This window comes from Pelecanus crispus, chromosome 2 (assembly GCF_030463565.1).
Source record: "Pelecanus crispus isolate bPelCri1 chromosome 2, bPelCri1.pri, whole genome shotgun sequence".
Taxonomy (NCBI): domain Eukaryota; kingdom Metazoa; phylum Chordata; class Aves; order Pelecaniformes; family Pelecanidae; genus Pelecanus; species Pelecanus crispus.
The window spans coordinates 154,647,874-154,660,502 of NC_134644.1; the positions used below are offsets into that span (position 1 = coordinate 154,647,874).

Genomic DNA, 12,629 nt, shown 5'->3' on the forward strand with positions numbered 1-12,629 from the left:
CTCTAAAATGAGTCTACTAATACGTACCATGTAGGAGTGTCATGCAGTTCAACTGATATTTGAAAGGGCAGTTGAGGCTATCAGTTGAAAATCACTTTCCAATTACATGATATTAATAGTATGATGCTGTATTCGCACATCCTTCAATGGGAATGCTGGACATAGTTATATTCTATAATACATTTCATACAGTGTTAATCCTAGTTATCATTAAGACAATTAAGTCAAAACAGAATTCTGCTATACACTATAAAAAGTTAAAAAGAGTTTAAATTAGCCTAGATTATACACTGAATTCAAGTTAGCTGTGGATGGTAGCTCATGTTTTAATCTCTAAAGAAGAATGGACCATTCCTTTGCTGTTGAGTGTCTGCCACAACTGAAGGAGGGAAGTTTTTAGTTTAAAATCCTCTTCTGTATATAAGATCTGCTGGACAGGACAGTGTCTGTGAATGATCCTCAGCTGTAACATTTATTTACTTCATTCTTGGTCCACTACGGCTCATACTGGCTAAGATTTTGGCTACTACAAAATTATTTTTTTCTCACCCTGCTGAGGTGAAATAAGATATCTATATATGTTTTGATGCTTTGAAATCTTTAATTTAAGGAGTTAGTAGTATACCTATAGACCATCCAAAGCACAGGAGAGGGTACTGTAACTTTATTTTTTAAGAATGAAAAATAAACAACAGTAGAGTATTTAAGGTACCTAACTTTCCTCACATTTCATATATTCAGATGATCTTATTTCCAGTTAAGCAAACTATACAACTTTCAAACAAGGAAAAATAATAATAAAAGAAAAAGTATAACCAGTTTTCAAAATGTATTCCTAGAACTGTATTTTTGTGCATCTTCAGGTTTGAAAGTCATTTAAATTTTAGTGAATATTTTACTACATTAAATTTAAGGTTATATATTAAAATTATTTTTCTTTGTAAACTGTTAGTTCATACCTGGGAACTCTTAGCTCCATTTTTGTTCTCTTTAAACAATAAAAATTATTTTAAACCCTAGTCTTTACTTGTGAAGAACTCTTTCAACATGACTATGTTTATTCACATTTCTTAAGCTAGGAGAAATGGGAACTGGAAATCTCATGATTTTCTTGCAGTGATGTGCTGGGAGTGTTTTAGAAAACCCTTGTGAAAAATTCCTGATCAAATTAAATGAAAGATTGGATGATTTTCTTGCCTGTGATAAAAATTCACCCTCTGTTACTAAGCTGTGACTGCCAGATATAGAAAAGAAATAAACAATAAAACAATCTTGGGTTTGGAATAGATTAGACTGTATCCAATCTCAAATATTTTCCTTTGTCATTCATTATAGGAATTTACTTTCCCTATGCAGTCCCCATCACAGTATATAACAGACAACATTTGCTCTCAGTTTCAGATCATGAATTAAACCATGTGATCTGCCATTGATTGAGTCAGTGTAATTTTCAAGAATAAGTCTGACCATTTCCAGAAAGCACATAGTTTTTAAAGGGGGGTAAAATTAAGGGACTTCCTTGGGACTAGAATTTAGGTAATGGGAAATACGTCCTTGGGACACGTTGGCAAGGCATCGATCTTCTCTATATGACATGTCAGCAGCTCTTAATGTGAAATGGAAACACTGAAAGTACAGCCCTCTCTCTGTTTTGTTCTTTATTGCATTGCACTGGCTCCAGCCCTGACTACTTGGGTGTATTAAGGATGAAATCCTGCCTCCCCAGAGGCCATGCGGCAGCTGAGTGAATCTGCAGCACAGCTAATAATTCACTCAGGCAATGCATAGGTATACCACTTGCAAACTTCTAAAGAAACTAATTTAAAAAAATTTAGAAGCTTAGAAGTTTATGACTGGATCAAAAAGAATATAAAATGGAGGGATTTTTTTGTTGTTTCTATAGGGAATTACATTAGAAAGCACTCTACTCGGGAGTCATTTTTGTTTTAACTAGCCTACCTGAGCAGATATTTGGTGCTCAGTGATACTAGAAGCTGAGAAGACATGCCACATTTGGCTACACTGAGCTAAGTACACTAGTACATGTTTTGAAAAAGCATATCTGCCTTTTGGCTTGGAGACCACCAAGTGATACCCATGGACAAAGCGTTTAGTCTGTAAGAACTGAAATGCAGCAGTCTGCGGTATTAGAGAAGACTCAAACTGAAATATGGGAGGATACTGTTAGTTGGCTTTTCCTTTTCTGTGCATTATTTTATTATATCCTCTTTCTCAAGTAGAAGATTTCCTATGTAAGTCCCTGTAAATACTGGTTGTAGCTAATATTGGTGATATCTTGCTTTGACCACATCAGTCTTCCAATGTGAGCTCCTGCTCCTCAGGCTTTCCCATGATGATGCTTCTGTATCTCACCTACTGCTTTGATTGCATTCGCATGCCTATTTGGTTTCATACATACTTCCTAAAATACAAAAGCTTGTTCCTCACCTGCATAAACCCTGTCTACAGCTGACATACCCTCCTGTAGTTTTCACTGTTTTCTATCTGCTCCTTTGATCCTTCCCAACTCCTTGCCTTGTCTCTCTGCTCTATGACTGTCACACATGGTCCCTCCTATTCTAGCAGCTTTGGCTGTGTCATACCAGAGCAGTCAGTGCTGACATCCTCTTTCACCAGTGTTCATTGCCACTTGTCTCAGAGGAAGGGAAAATATGCTCTGGAGTGACTACCTAACAGGCAGTCTCCCTAAAATCCAGAAGGCAGAAGTGGGAGCATAGGTGTTTATATACCAGTCAAAGTACGTTTCTTTGCAGTCTACATGGTTTCTTATTCACAGAAGATATATTATTATTATTATCAGCTGTCTCCCTTTAAAAGAAGATTTTCAGGAAATCCTTTCTCCCTTTTTCCCAGTGCTGGCAAGCTGAGGGGACTCCCCTTTGAACTGTGCCTTTATTGAATTATATTTGTCTTATCTTATTTAGATTACAGCCTATTCAGGATGTAATACATGTGGCTTTTTTAACATTATGTGTTCCCATATGTGTTCTATATAAACTCCAGACACCATATATAATTATTCTGAAATAATAATAATTTTTCTTCTTCACATTTACACTTCCTTCTCCCTTTTCACATGTGTTATTACACTAAGATGAAAATCTTTCACTAAGTGGTTTGCTCTCCTGACCAGAGGAAACAAAGTTGCAGCAAAAGGGAACAGAAGGAATATAAAAAGGAATATAAAAATTACGAGGAAAGCCACCACATCAGTTATGAAAACCTGAATCCTATTATAAGGAGCTACAATACTGAAACTCTAATTAGAAATGCCTAGACTAAGAATGATTCTTTTTTTTTTTTTTCTTGTCAGGAGCAACTTCTTTTTAAACAAACTCCTTGCTCTTATGAAAAGAAAACCAGGGAAGTAAGTGGAATATACAACATATCTCTGAAGCAAGAAATGTTTTTAAGGAGAAGTAGTGTATTTTATTAAACACTTAATATGGCTGGGAAAAGAAATAAACAAACAAACAGGCACTGAAAAATTTCATAGATCTAAACCAGAGAGGAGCAGTAAATTTCTGTTAAGCACAGAGTTGGGAACAATTTCTTCAAGCATAATTTTATTATGCCAAACTCAACTGTTCCCAACCTGTATTTAGTCTGCAGTTTACTGCCTCTATGTCAGACCTGAAGAAAGACTTGCACGCTTGCTGTTTTTTCCAGATACTTTGGCTGACTTAATAACTACACAGCTTTCCTTGTTTATATCTTACTTAGACTGTCGCTGCTACAAGAACACTACTACTTTGACAAGATATGTAAGCTTTTGTGTGCAGAAGAGAATGACATATTATTAGCCAAAAATTGAAAAACATGATTTAAGTTTTTGTTTCTGTTCCCAATGCTGGGGCTGGCAAAGAAAATGATTGTGCCAGGTTCTTTTGATTTGCCTTCAAGATCTTTAGCCTTCAAAGTGCATTTCAGAATTTTATCTTCAAATACAAAATCTTTTCTTTTTCCTTCAGCCAGAAAACTTAAGGAAACAAGCTTGTGCAATTGTTATGCCCACCTGTCCTTTATTTTTGTGCAATACTTCTTGAACACTTTTGAGGTTGGGATAGAAACAACACAAACTTGAAGTTCAACACTGTTTCAGGAGAACTGGTGCCTGGGATGAGTTGCTGCTGGGAGAAATGCTGAAGCAGAAGCTCAGCGGTTACCTGTTCCAATTGCCTATCAGCAGGCACAGACCAGCCAGCCAAGCTGAGACTCTGAGCACGTATTGCTTCAGAGGACACTTAGACATCTGGGAGAGATTTGAGGGCCATAAAAGGGGAACTCAAGCTATTGCCACAGAGAATCTTAGAAAATAATAGGGATTCAGGAGAGTATTAGCAACAAGAATGAGACTTCTATGCGGGACGCAGGACAAAATCCACAGAAAAGCAGACCTCATTAATTTTGCTATTCATGAGACAATTCAGTAATTGTTCAGTAATGAAATCCAAGTATTTCAGCTAACAGAACATTTATGTGTATACCGCTGCTGAAATCTGTGGGGTCCCAAGTGATAAGATGCCTTCAACCTTGCCTTAGGCTGTGCTTCTCTTCTTCTGTGGACAAGGAGTTTGGTTTTGAGAATGCCTTAGGACATAGTGTTAAATCTTAAAATTTAACATTAGGAGTCACCTATTCCACACCCACAGCTGTCATTAGATATGTTTGTTTCCCTGTACATATATACTCTGTCAACATACTCATTGTTTTTTGTATTCATATTGCTATAGAAAATACTTCCAGAATTATTTGTGTAAAGTTTGTATTTAAACTCAAGGAAGTACATGAGGTGATCCAAGTCATCCTCAGCTATCAATCTACTAGGAAAAGGAACATTTGTATTTCATGAATGTGTTTGTAGTTAACTACATTTTAAGTCCCTCTGAAACCCAGTGGGTCATAAGCACTGTTCCAAATTGCATTTAAAATGACTAAGAAAAACTATTTTCTCATTAGTTTTCTGTATTTTCTTCATTACATGTTTCCAAGTAGAGGGATTAATTCTTTAAACTTTACATTTTATTCCAAAAATACTCATTTTGCTTTTCCCTTGAAATTTACAAAACATTTTGGGATGACTGGCAAATCAGAGGCTTTAAGTTCCCAAAAGAGTGTTTAATGTAATAGGGAAAGGTAAGAAATTTCCAAAAGTTTTCAGAGTTCTCTTACATTTTCCTCATTAGCACTCTATGGAAGTTGGGAGAATATAGCAAGGAAATATGCTTACATTATCATAATATGCTTTCTTAACTGTCCACTACTAGCCACAGACAGGATAGAAAAATCTTTGCACTGACCTAGCATAGATTTTAATGTTTCATTTTATTGTTCACAATGGAAAACATTTATATTTTTGCTGCTGAAAATTGCATTAAGATCATATTTTGGCAGTTTGATCTGAAATAAGTCAGTTAAAAAGACATAAAAATCACAACCAATTAGTAAAACAGTTTTTTCATCAAGGAATAATAAGGTGACGTTTTGTACTACACTTAGAATAGATTGTTCTTGTAGACATGATAACACTTGTTAGAAATGACACAATATAGAACCCTACTGATAGTTTTAGTCCCATTTATGTTCTAGGATGAAGCAAAGGAGTTTTTTGGTTCTTTATGCCTATAACTATATAGTAAGTTGTGTAAATTCTGACATAGTGCCCAACTGTTATGTAAAAAAAAAAAAAAAAAAAAAAAAAGTAATTTGTTGTTCCTTTGTATGCATTAAAGTACTTAGAACCAGGAATCACAAACAACAGTACATGATTTTATAATATTTACTCTAGATGACATCCAGGTTCTACATCACCTTGTTTCCAATTGCATGGTGATTAACAGAGACAAAACTGCTAAAGCAGTCATAAGTACAAAGAAACGGAATTCAATACTGGTTTTAAAAATGACCTTAAGAACTTATGAAGTTGATACTCATTCAAAAATAATAAGTAGGGTGCAAAAGAGTTTTATTAGCTTTGGCAAAATCTGTGGGGGTATTCTGCTTGAATCATGTTACTCCAAGTTCATTAAACAATTATCTCTCTTACTTTATTTATTTTGTCTGATAATGCTCATAGGAAGCTTTGACTTTTTATAGACAAAACAAAATTGAAACCAGACACAGTCAATATATTCTATGGGTTCATCTCCTGTCAGACAATTCACTGAATAAAGCAGATGATAATTCAATGGTTTACAGCATCAGCGTCTTCCCAGAAGCCATAAACAATATTCAGCTCCTTTTGCCTTAGCTGAGAATGTGGAATGGATTTTGTTTAAGAAGATAATTTCTAAAAAGCTCAGTATGCTTCTTCATTTCCATCACACTGAATTATTCATTGCATTATTTGAAATAAAGATGTGGTCTATAGAAATTTAATTTCCTCAGAGAACAAATGTGTTAAACAATGTTAACTTAAAAGAACAGTGGAAAATAATGCTAAATATTCAGAGTTATTTCCTTCCAGTACTTAAAGGGGGCCTACAGGAAAGATGGGGAGAATCTTTTTAGCAAGGCCTGTTGTGACAGGACAAGGAATAATGGATTTAAACTAAAGAAGAATAGATTTAGACTAGACATTAGAAAGAAATTTTTTACAATGAGGGTGGTGAAGCACTGGAAAAGGTTGCCCAGAGGGGCAGTGGAGGCCCCATCCCTGGCAACATTCAAGGTCAGGTTGGATGGGGCTCTGAGCAACCTGATCTGGTTACAGCTGTCCCTGCTCACTGCAGGGGTGTTGGGCTAGATGACCTCTGAAGGTCCCTTCCAACCCAAAGCATTCTATGATTCTATCATTCTATGATTTCTATGAAATACTAACAAATATTTGGTGGCAAGTTTTAAAAATATGTGTAGATTTAGGTCAGAGGTACCCTCTCAAAAGACTAAATGAAAACCTAAATTATTTTCAGTTTAAATAAACAACTACATGTCTGTATAATCATTGCAAGTTTGAAAAGTTTGTCTCAAAATCTTGTTCACATCCTGCAGCAGTTCAGGCTGTTGCACTTCATTCTAGACCAAATATGTTAGTAGACATATAGAAGTTAGGTTCACTTTTTCCTTTTTCCTTCTCAAACACACACAGCATCAGTAGTAGCAGGCTTTCTGATGAGGAAGAGTCACAGCAACAGAATACAGGTTTGAGGTGCAAACCTTACTCAAATGTTACCTCTGGCAAGGCAATGGGTCCCAAACAGATGAGTTTCCTACAGTGACCCGTATACAACAGCCAGTGCATCTTCCTCAGGCCTGGATTTCAATCTAACGTCCTTACTGTCTCACTAAAAACAAGAGAATATTTCCTACTGAGACAAATTATGTTGAGAGCCTCTCTCCCAATCCACCTTCTTCACTCTAGGACAAGTGGATCCTGGGAATACACAGACACTTAGTATGGTTCCTAGTAAGTGCATCCCAGGGAGATGGGTATGTTTTAAAGAAAAGAAAACTTAGTTTTTGTATTCTAAGAAAAATGAATTGGGAGCTTAAGAGAACTTTCTGGTTTGTTCTTTGCAAAGAAATAAATTGTATGGTTTAGGGCTCAAAATTCAAAATCTAAAAAAAAATTCTAAAAAAAAGTACTTTTGTTTCACTTCAGGTGAAAGGAAAGAACTTTTGGATGTAGGACTTAATTGTCTTTTCTTTTCAAAAGACACCTATTCAACCCAAATAGCAAAGATACACATGACTAGAAGCATAGATGCTACAGGAAAGACCAGCAGTCAAACCATCTGTATGTGAGTTTGAGCAGAGACTTGAATCTCAGCCCCATAATCCATCTAAATACCCCAGGCATAAGACTTAAAGTTGCTCTTTTCTCTCTTGCTTGGGCTCAGCTGCTACACTAAATAGCTAAACAAGAATAGGACTCACACCAGAGTCAAAAAGAGTACTAATTTGACATAAGCCCCAAAGTGAAGGGCTGCTCCAGTGAGTACCAAATGGAACAGATCAGGCAGGAGATGCTCTTCCCTGAAGAGAAAGCTGTCCCATGATGAGAGCACACAACTATCATTTGGGACGACCTCTGCTACAATTCTACTGAATGTTCAAATCACTAATTTAAAAAACAACCTCTCAAAATCGCTCCTGGCTATTGTAAAATAACATTTGCATCTGTTGGTTAGAAAGTTTCTTTAATAACACTAATCTTTCTCGTGGTGCTCTGCTACAAGCTGATAGCATAATTAGACTGAATCATGATATCACTACATAAAATTTATTAAATTTTACTTGTAAGGAATACCTGACATGGTTATATTAACAGCCTTTGGAAGACCACATGAGTCTCATTAGTACACATTAATGGTTTTAATGCACTGATGGCAGAGTAGGCACAAATATATAACCATGGCTCAACACAACACTCAAAACTGATGTTATCCAGTAATGTTTGGATAGGGAAGACTGTGCTGAGTATAACACATTTAAAACACAACTCTGCTCCAACACAAAGCTGTGTTTAATTTTACATCCAAAAATATTCCCCAAAATAAAGAAGATGCTTCCTTGTGTGGTAACATCTTCTCTGGTACCCAATCTAGTGATCCAAAGCCCTCTGAAAAAAATATTGTTTCATTCTTGCTCCCTTAGGTCATACTGTTGAAATGCACACTGTACATTAAGCCTTGGTCAGGACCAAAATAATTTCATGAGCATGTTTTCATAAAACTGAATATGGTCTCTCGCCACTTTGATATCATGTCTATCTCCAATGGACATGCTGGATTTACACCTCAGGAGAAGCAGAGAACATACTGGCTCTTTTTATAACACAGATGAAAGTGACAATTGTCTGAGTATCACTTGCAATCGGAAGTGACTTTTTATTAAACTAGCGTGATGTGTCATTCTCTATCACAGAAGAGCAGGTCTCCATGAAAGGCATTATGCACACAATATCCTAATACACATGCCAGTCACCAAAACCCATTTCCTTATATCCAAATTACTTGGTAAATGCTTGAAAGAAACAAATTACTTCCATGTCATCTATCCCGGTCCCTTGAATTAAATTATTTTTTCCAGATGTAAGTAACTTGTAATTCATGACTTTGAAGTGTACTATGATAAGAAATGTATTGTGACTATATGTTACAAAATTACTCATGTCTGAAGTGTGCCTTCTTTACCTCCTTGTACTCATAACTCACTCTCATAAGCTTATTCATGGAGCATAATAATTCAACACCACCACCACTCCCAACCTGTCTTGTTTGTTTACAGTATAGAAGCAACATGCCTTCTGTGTTTTCCAAGGACATGCATTCTCTAGTTCTTGCCTTTCTCACAGGTCCATCCTGTCCTCAAATCCTTCATTTCTGCAGGAAGGACCATGCTGATATTGCAAGGCACTTTATAAAATTCTTCACACTACTGGCAGGGAAAGAACGTGAAGCTGTTTCTGCAGAAGGAATTATGGGATATACCTCCAGTTAGCTAGCTAGCTAGATGGATAGGCGTAGTACAGATGGTATTATGAAGGTTCTTCTCCTTCCACAAAACTTTCTGTATTCCTTTCGTATTCCCAGGTTATCTTCAAAATGCCTCCCCATGCTCTTTGAACCAACAATTCTTTCCCTCAGAACTGTTTCACTGAGCCACACGGGGAAGGAGAAGCTGTGAAGAGTGCTCTGAACAGCCTCTACTGCTCTGCTAAGCAGAAGAAATCAAACCAGAATAACCCATGTGTTAAACAGTGAAAGCTTCTGAGCTCTGAAAACAAGGCAGCCCTGTGCAAACTGCCATTTGAGAATGGCCCATTACCCCTAACTGCTTGGGCACTATTTGTGGAACATTATTTGAGTCAGACCAAAACTCCACTAAAATTTAGTGATGAGGATATTGTGTCACAAGACTCTGTTCACACACAGGCCATGGCCCTGTTCAATGTGCTAGTACAGGTATTGCCTAGGAGTTAAGAAAGAAGGAATTGAGTCAAATAGGAGTAGGATCCCCACCCACTAGATCCCTCCTGTGCAAAACAGGGAAACACAAAAACTTTTACTGGAGGGAAGACACAGGTTCTTATTATAAAATCCAGTTAGCCAATTATCAGGAACAGCTGTATATCTTTGCCCTTGGGGTGATCCTTCATAGTCAAACAATTTGGGGGTAATAACAGTGAAGCTGAAAATTTCTGTCCATATGAGATCAATCAACACACATACTTTTAAGGTTTACGTATCTGACCATATGTACATTAAGTGTAATATTTTGTTGCTTTCTTATATGTCTTTGAGTTACTGTTTGTGACCAAAAAATAGATTACTTGAATATAGCTCAAGCCAAAATCAATGGAGGAAACCTCTTACTGTCATAAAACTACAGGCCTGTTGGTAGCTAGGAATCTCTAGCTAGTATGTGTACGTACATTTTCCACATGACAATAAAGGTTTCCTAATTTTAGATTCCTGTCAAAATTACAAATCGTTATCTGAAAAGCTGATGAGTTTTAATTCCTGTGAACAACAGAAGCATCTTTCTAAATCTTCCTTACAGAAGTTAGGTGAAGTTAGTTTCAACAGTCATTTCAGTACTTGACATCTTGTGAACCCAGGAAGCTGCATCATATGTTTGCAGTGAAATATACTTTTTAGCTCCCAGCAATCTCGTTTCTTCAGTCTAAAGGGAAAAATTTAGCATGAATGAAGATCCAAACAGTGAGCTTTTGACAAACTCATTTAATGTGGAATAGTCACAGAAAGGGCAGTTACCATCTTCAGAGCTGTTTGATAGTATTTGAGTTCTATTTTAAAGAACACAGGAATACAGCAAATGTATCAATAATATCAGACTACTGTGAATGCAAGAAGCATGAAGATTTTGTGGCCATATCAATGCATAACATAGCTTAAGTACTTATAATCCAGAAGAGGTTTTAAAATTGATTCAGAATAGCTAGCTTTAACAAAACCAAGAATTATGAAAGATATTGTTTCCACAATATGATCATTCAAATTATGAGCAAATTTATTTTTTCTGTCAAGAACATTCTCCTCAGCCAAGCCATATGGTTTATGTAATTTTGCTTTTAAAAAAAACACATCTGAAGTTGTTTTAAACTAAAACAGTGGAACAAGAATCACGATGCTTATACAAAGTATTCAAAAATGCACCTTGTGTATTGCTTTTTATGCAGTCAGCCTCTCACTTGAAAAAGAAAGTGATGAACGTAATAATCTAATGTGACTGGAAGGAGTTGGAGCTCTGTCTGTAGTTGTTTGATTCTTCAAGTGTTTGGGGAGAAAAAAGAATCTGCACAATCTTTGTAAATGGACAAAACTGCATCAAAGAGATATCCATCATCAATTAATGTTCCAAAAGGGAACAGTACAAAAGCTTGAGTTTTTGCCTCTCTGCTCAGGTCAAACACAATGTTAATTGTGGGGAGGATCTATTTTGAAAAAGAAAAAAAGTGCAAGTTAGTATTGCTACTGAAGCAATGTGAAACAAAAAAATATCAGAGTTTAGAGACAGGAAAGGTGGGCAGAAAGAATGATAACAAAACTGAAAACTGGAACAGAAACTTTCACAAGAGAAATTAAAATAAGACTTAAACCAGATGGAGACCATAAAAGGAATTAGGAGATCACATTCTAAAACAGGAGCTGGACACTTTGCAAATAAAAATTAAATGTAAGTAACATCTGGAAGTTTTCAGAATAAGCTGAAAGATGGTACTAAGAAATAAAATCTTTGTTAGAATGGTAGCTCTTGTTTGAATAATACAGGTAGATCTAGATGAAATGCACAACTTGCAGTCTGTAGGACTTCCAAGGACTGGTGAGGTGAAAACATGAGGTGACCAGCAACCTGATCATCACAAACTAGAAGGTCTTCCATGAAATGGGTGGGACCTATGTCCAAACTAGAATAGAATAGAATCGTTTAGGTTGGAAAAGACCTTTAAGATCATCCAGTCCAACCTACACTACCAAGTCTACTCTAAGCCAATCAAGGGTAGACTAGACGAAACCATGTCCCAAAGTGCCACATCTACCCGTGAGCTTACTCACACAGGTGAACTGTAGGAAGTATATCAAAAAGGGTAAAAAACCATCATGCCTAGAAGGAAATCAAAGACTTACAGAGTGAAGAGGTGTTCAGCTGTCTTTTAGGTAAGCAGAAGACATGGATCACCAGGCTTGTTATGTTAGCTGTAATTTAGTGAGGCTCAGAGGAAAGTCAGATTATTCCAGATAATGTCATGTAAATGTCCACTAGAACTGCATCCAGAAATACTTCCTAAGAAAGCTCTTGTAACCACCTCTGTGGTCCGGCTCTTAGTGTGCTGCAGAATTTAAGCCATGGAAGAGCATAAATTATCCTGCTCTGGCATCATACCATATTGGCACTATGGGGCTAGCTCTCAATTTGACCCAACAGCTTTAAGGAGAAACGAAAAAGAAGAAACCCCAACAGAAATGGAAGTGGTTTTATAGATGTGCTTTTCAGGCACACACAAATGCCAGTGATTACTTCTGAGATAAGTTGGCAGCAGACTTGTTTTAAGCACTGAACTGGTGTTGGGCTCTTAGATGCTAATCAGGAACATGAGATTAAGGGGATGTGGAATTTACAGCTGAACTTCATTCTTGCCTCAA

At 36.6% G+C, this 12,629-nt stretch overlaps 1 protein-coding gene across 1 annotated transcript in view; it reads right to left on the reverse strand.

Annotated features, from left to right (window-relative positions):
* Positions 1–12,629, reverse strand: part of ANGPT1 (angiopoietin 1) — a 167,097-nt gene that overhangs the window by 37,709 nt on the left and 116,759 nt on the right. The gene's annotated exons all lie outside the window — the stretch shown is intronic.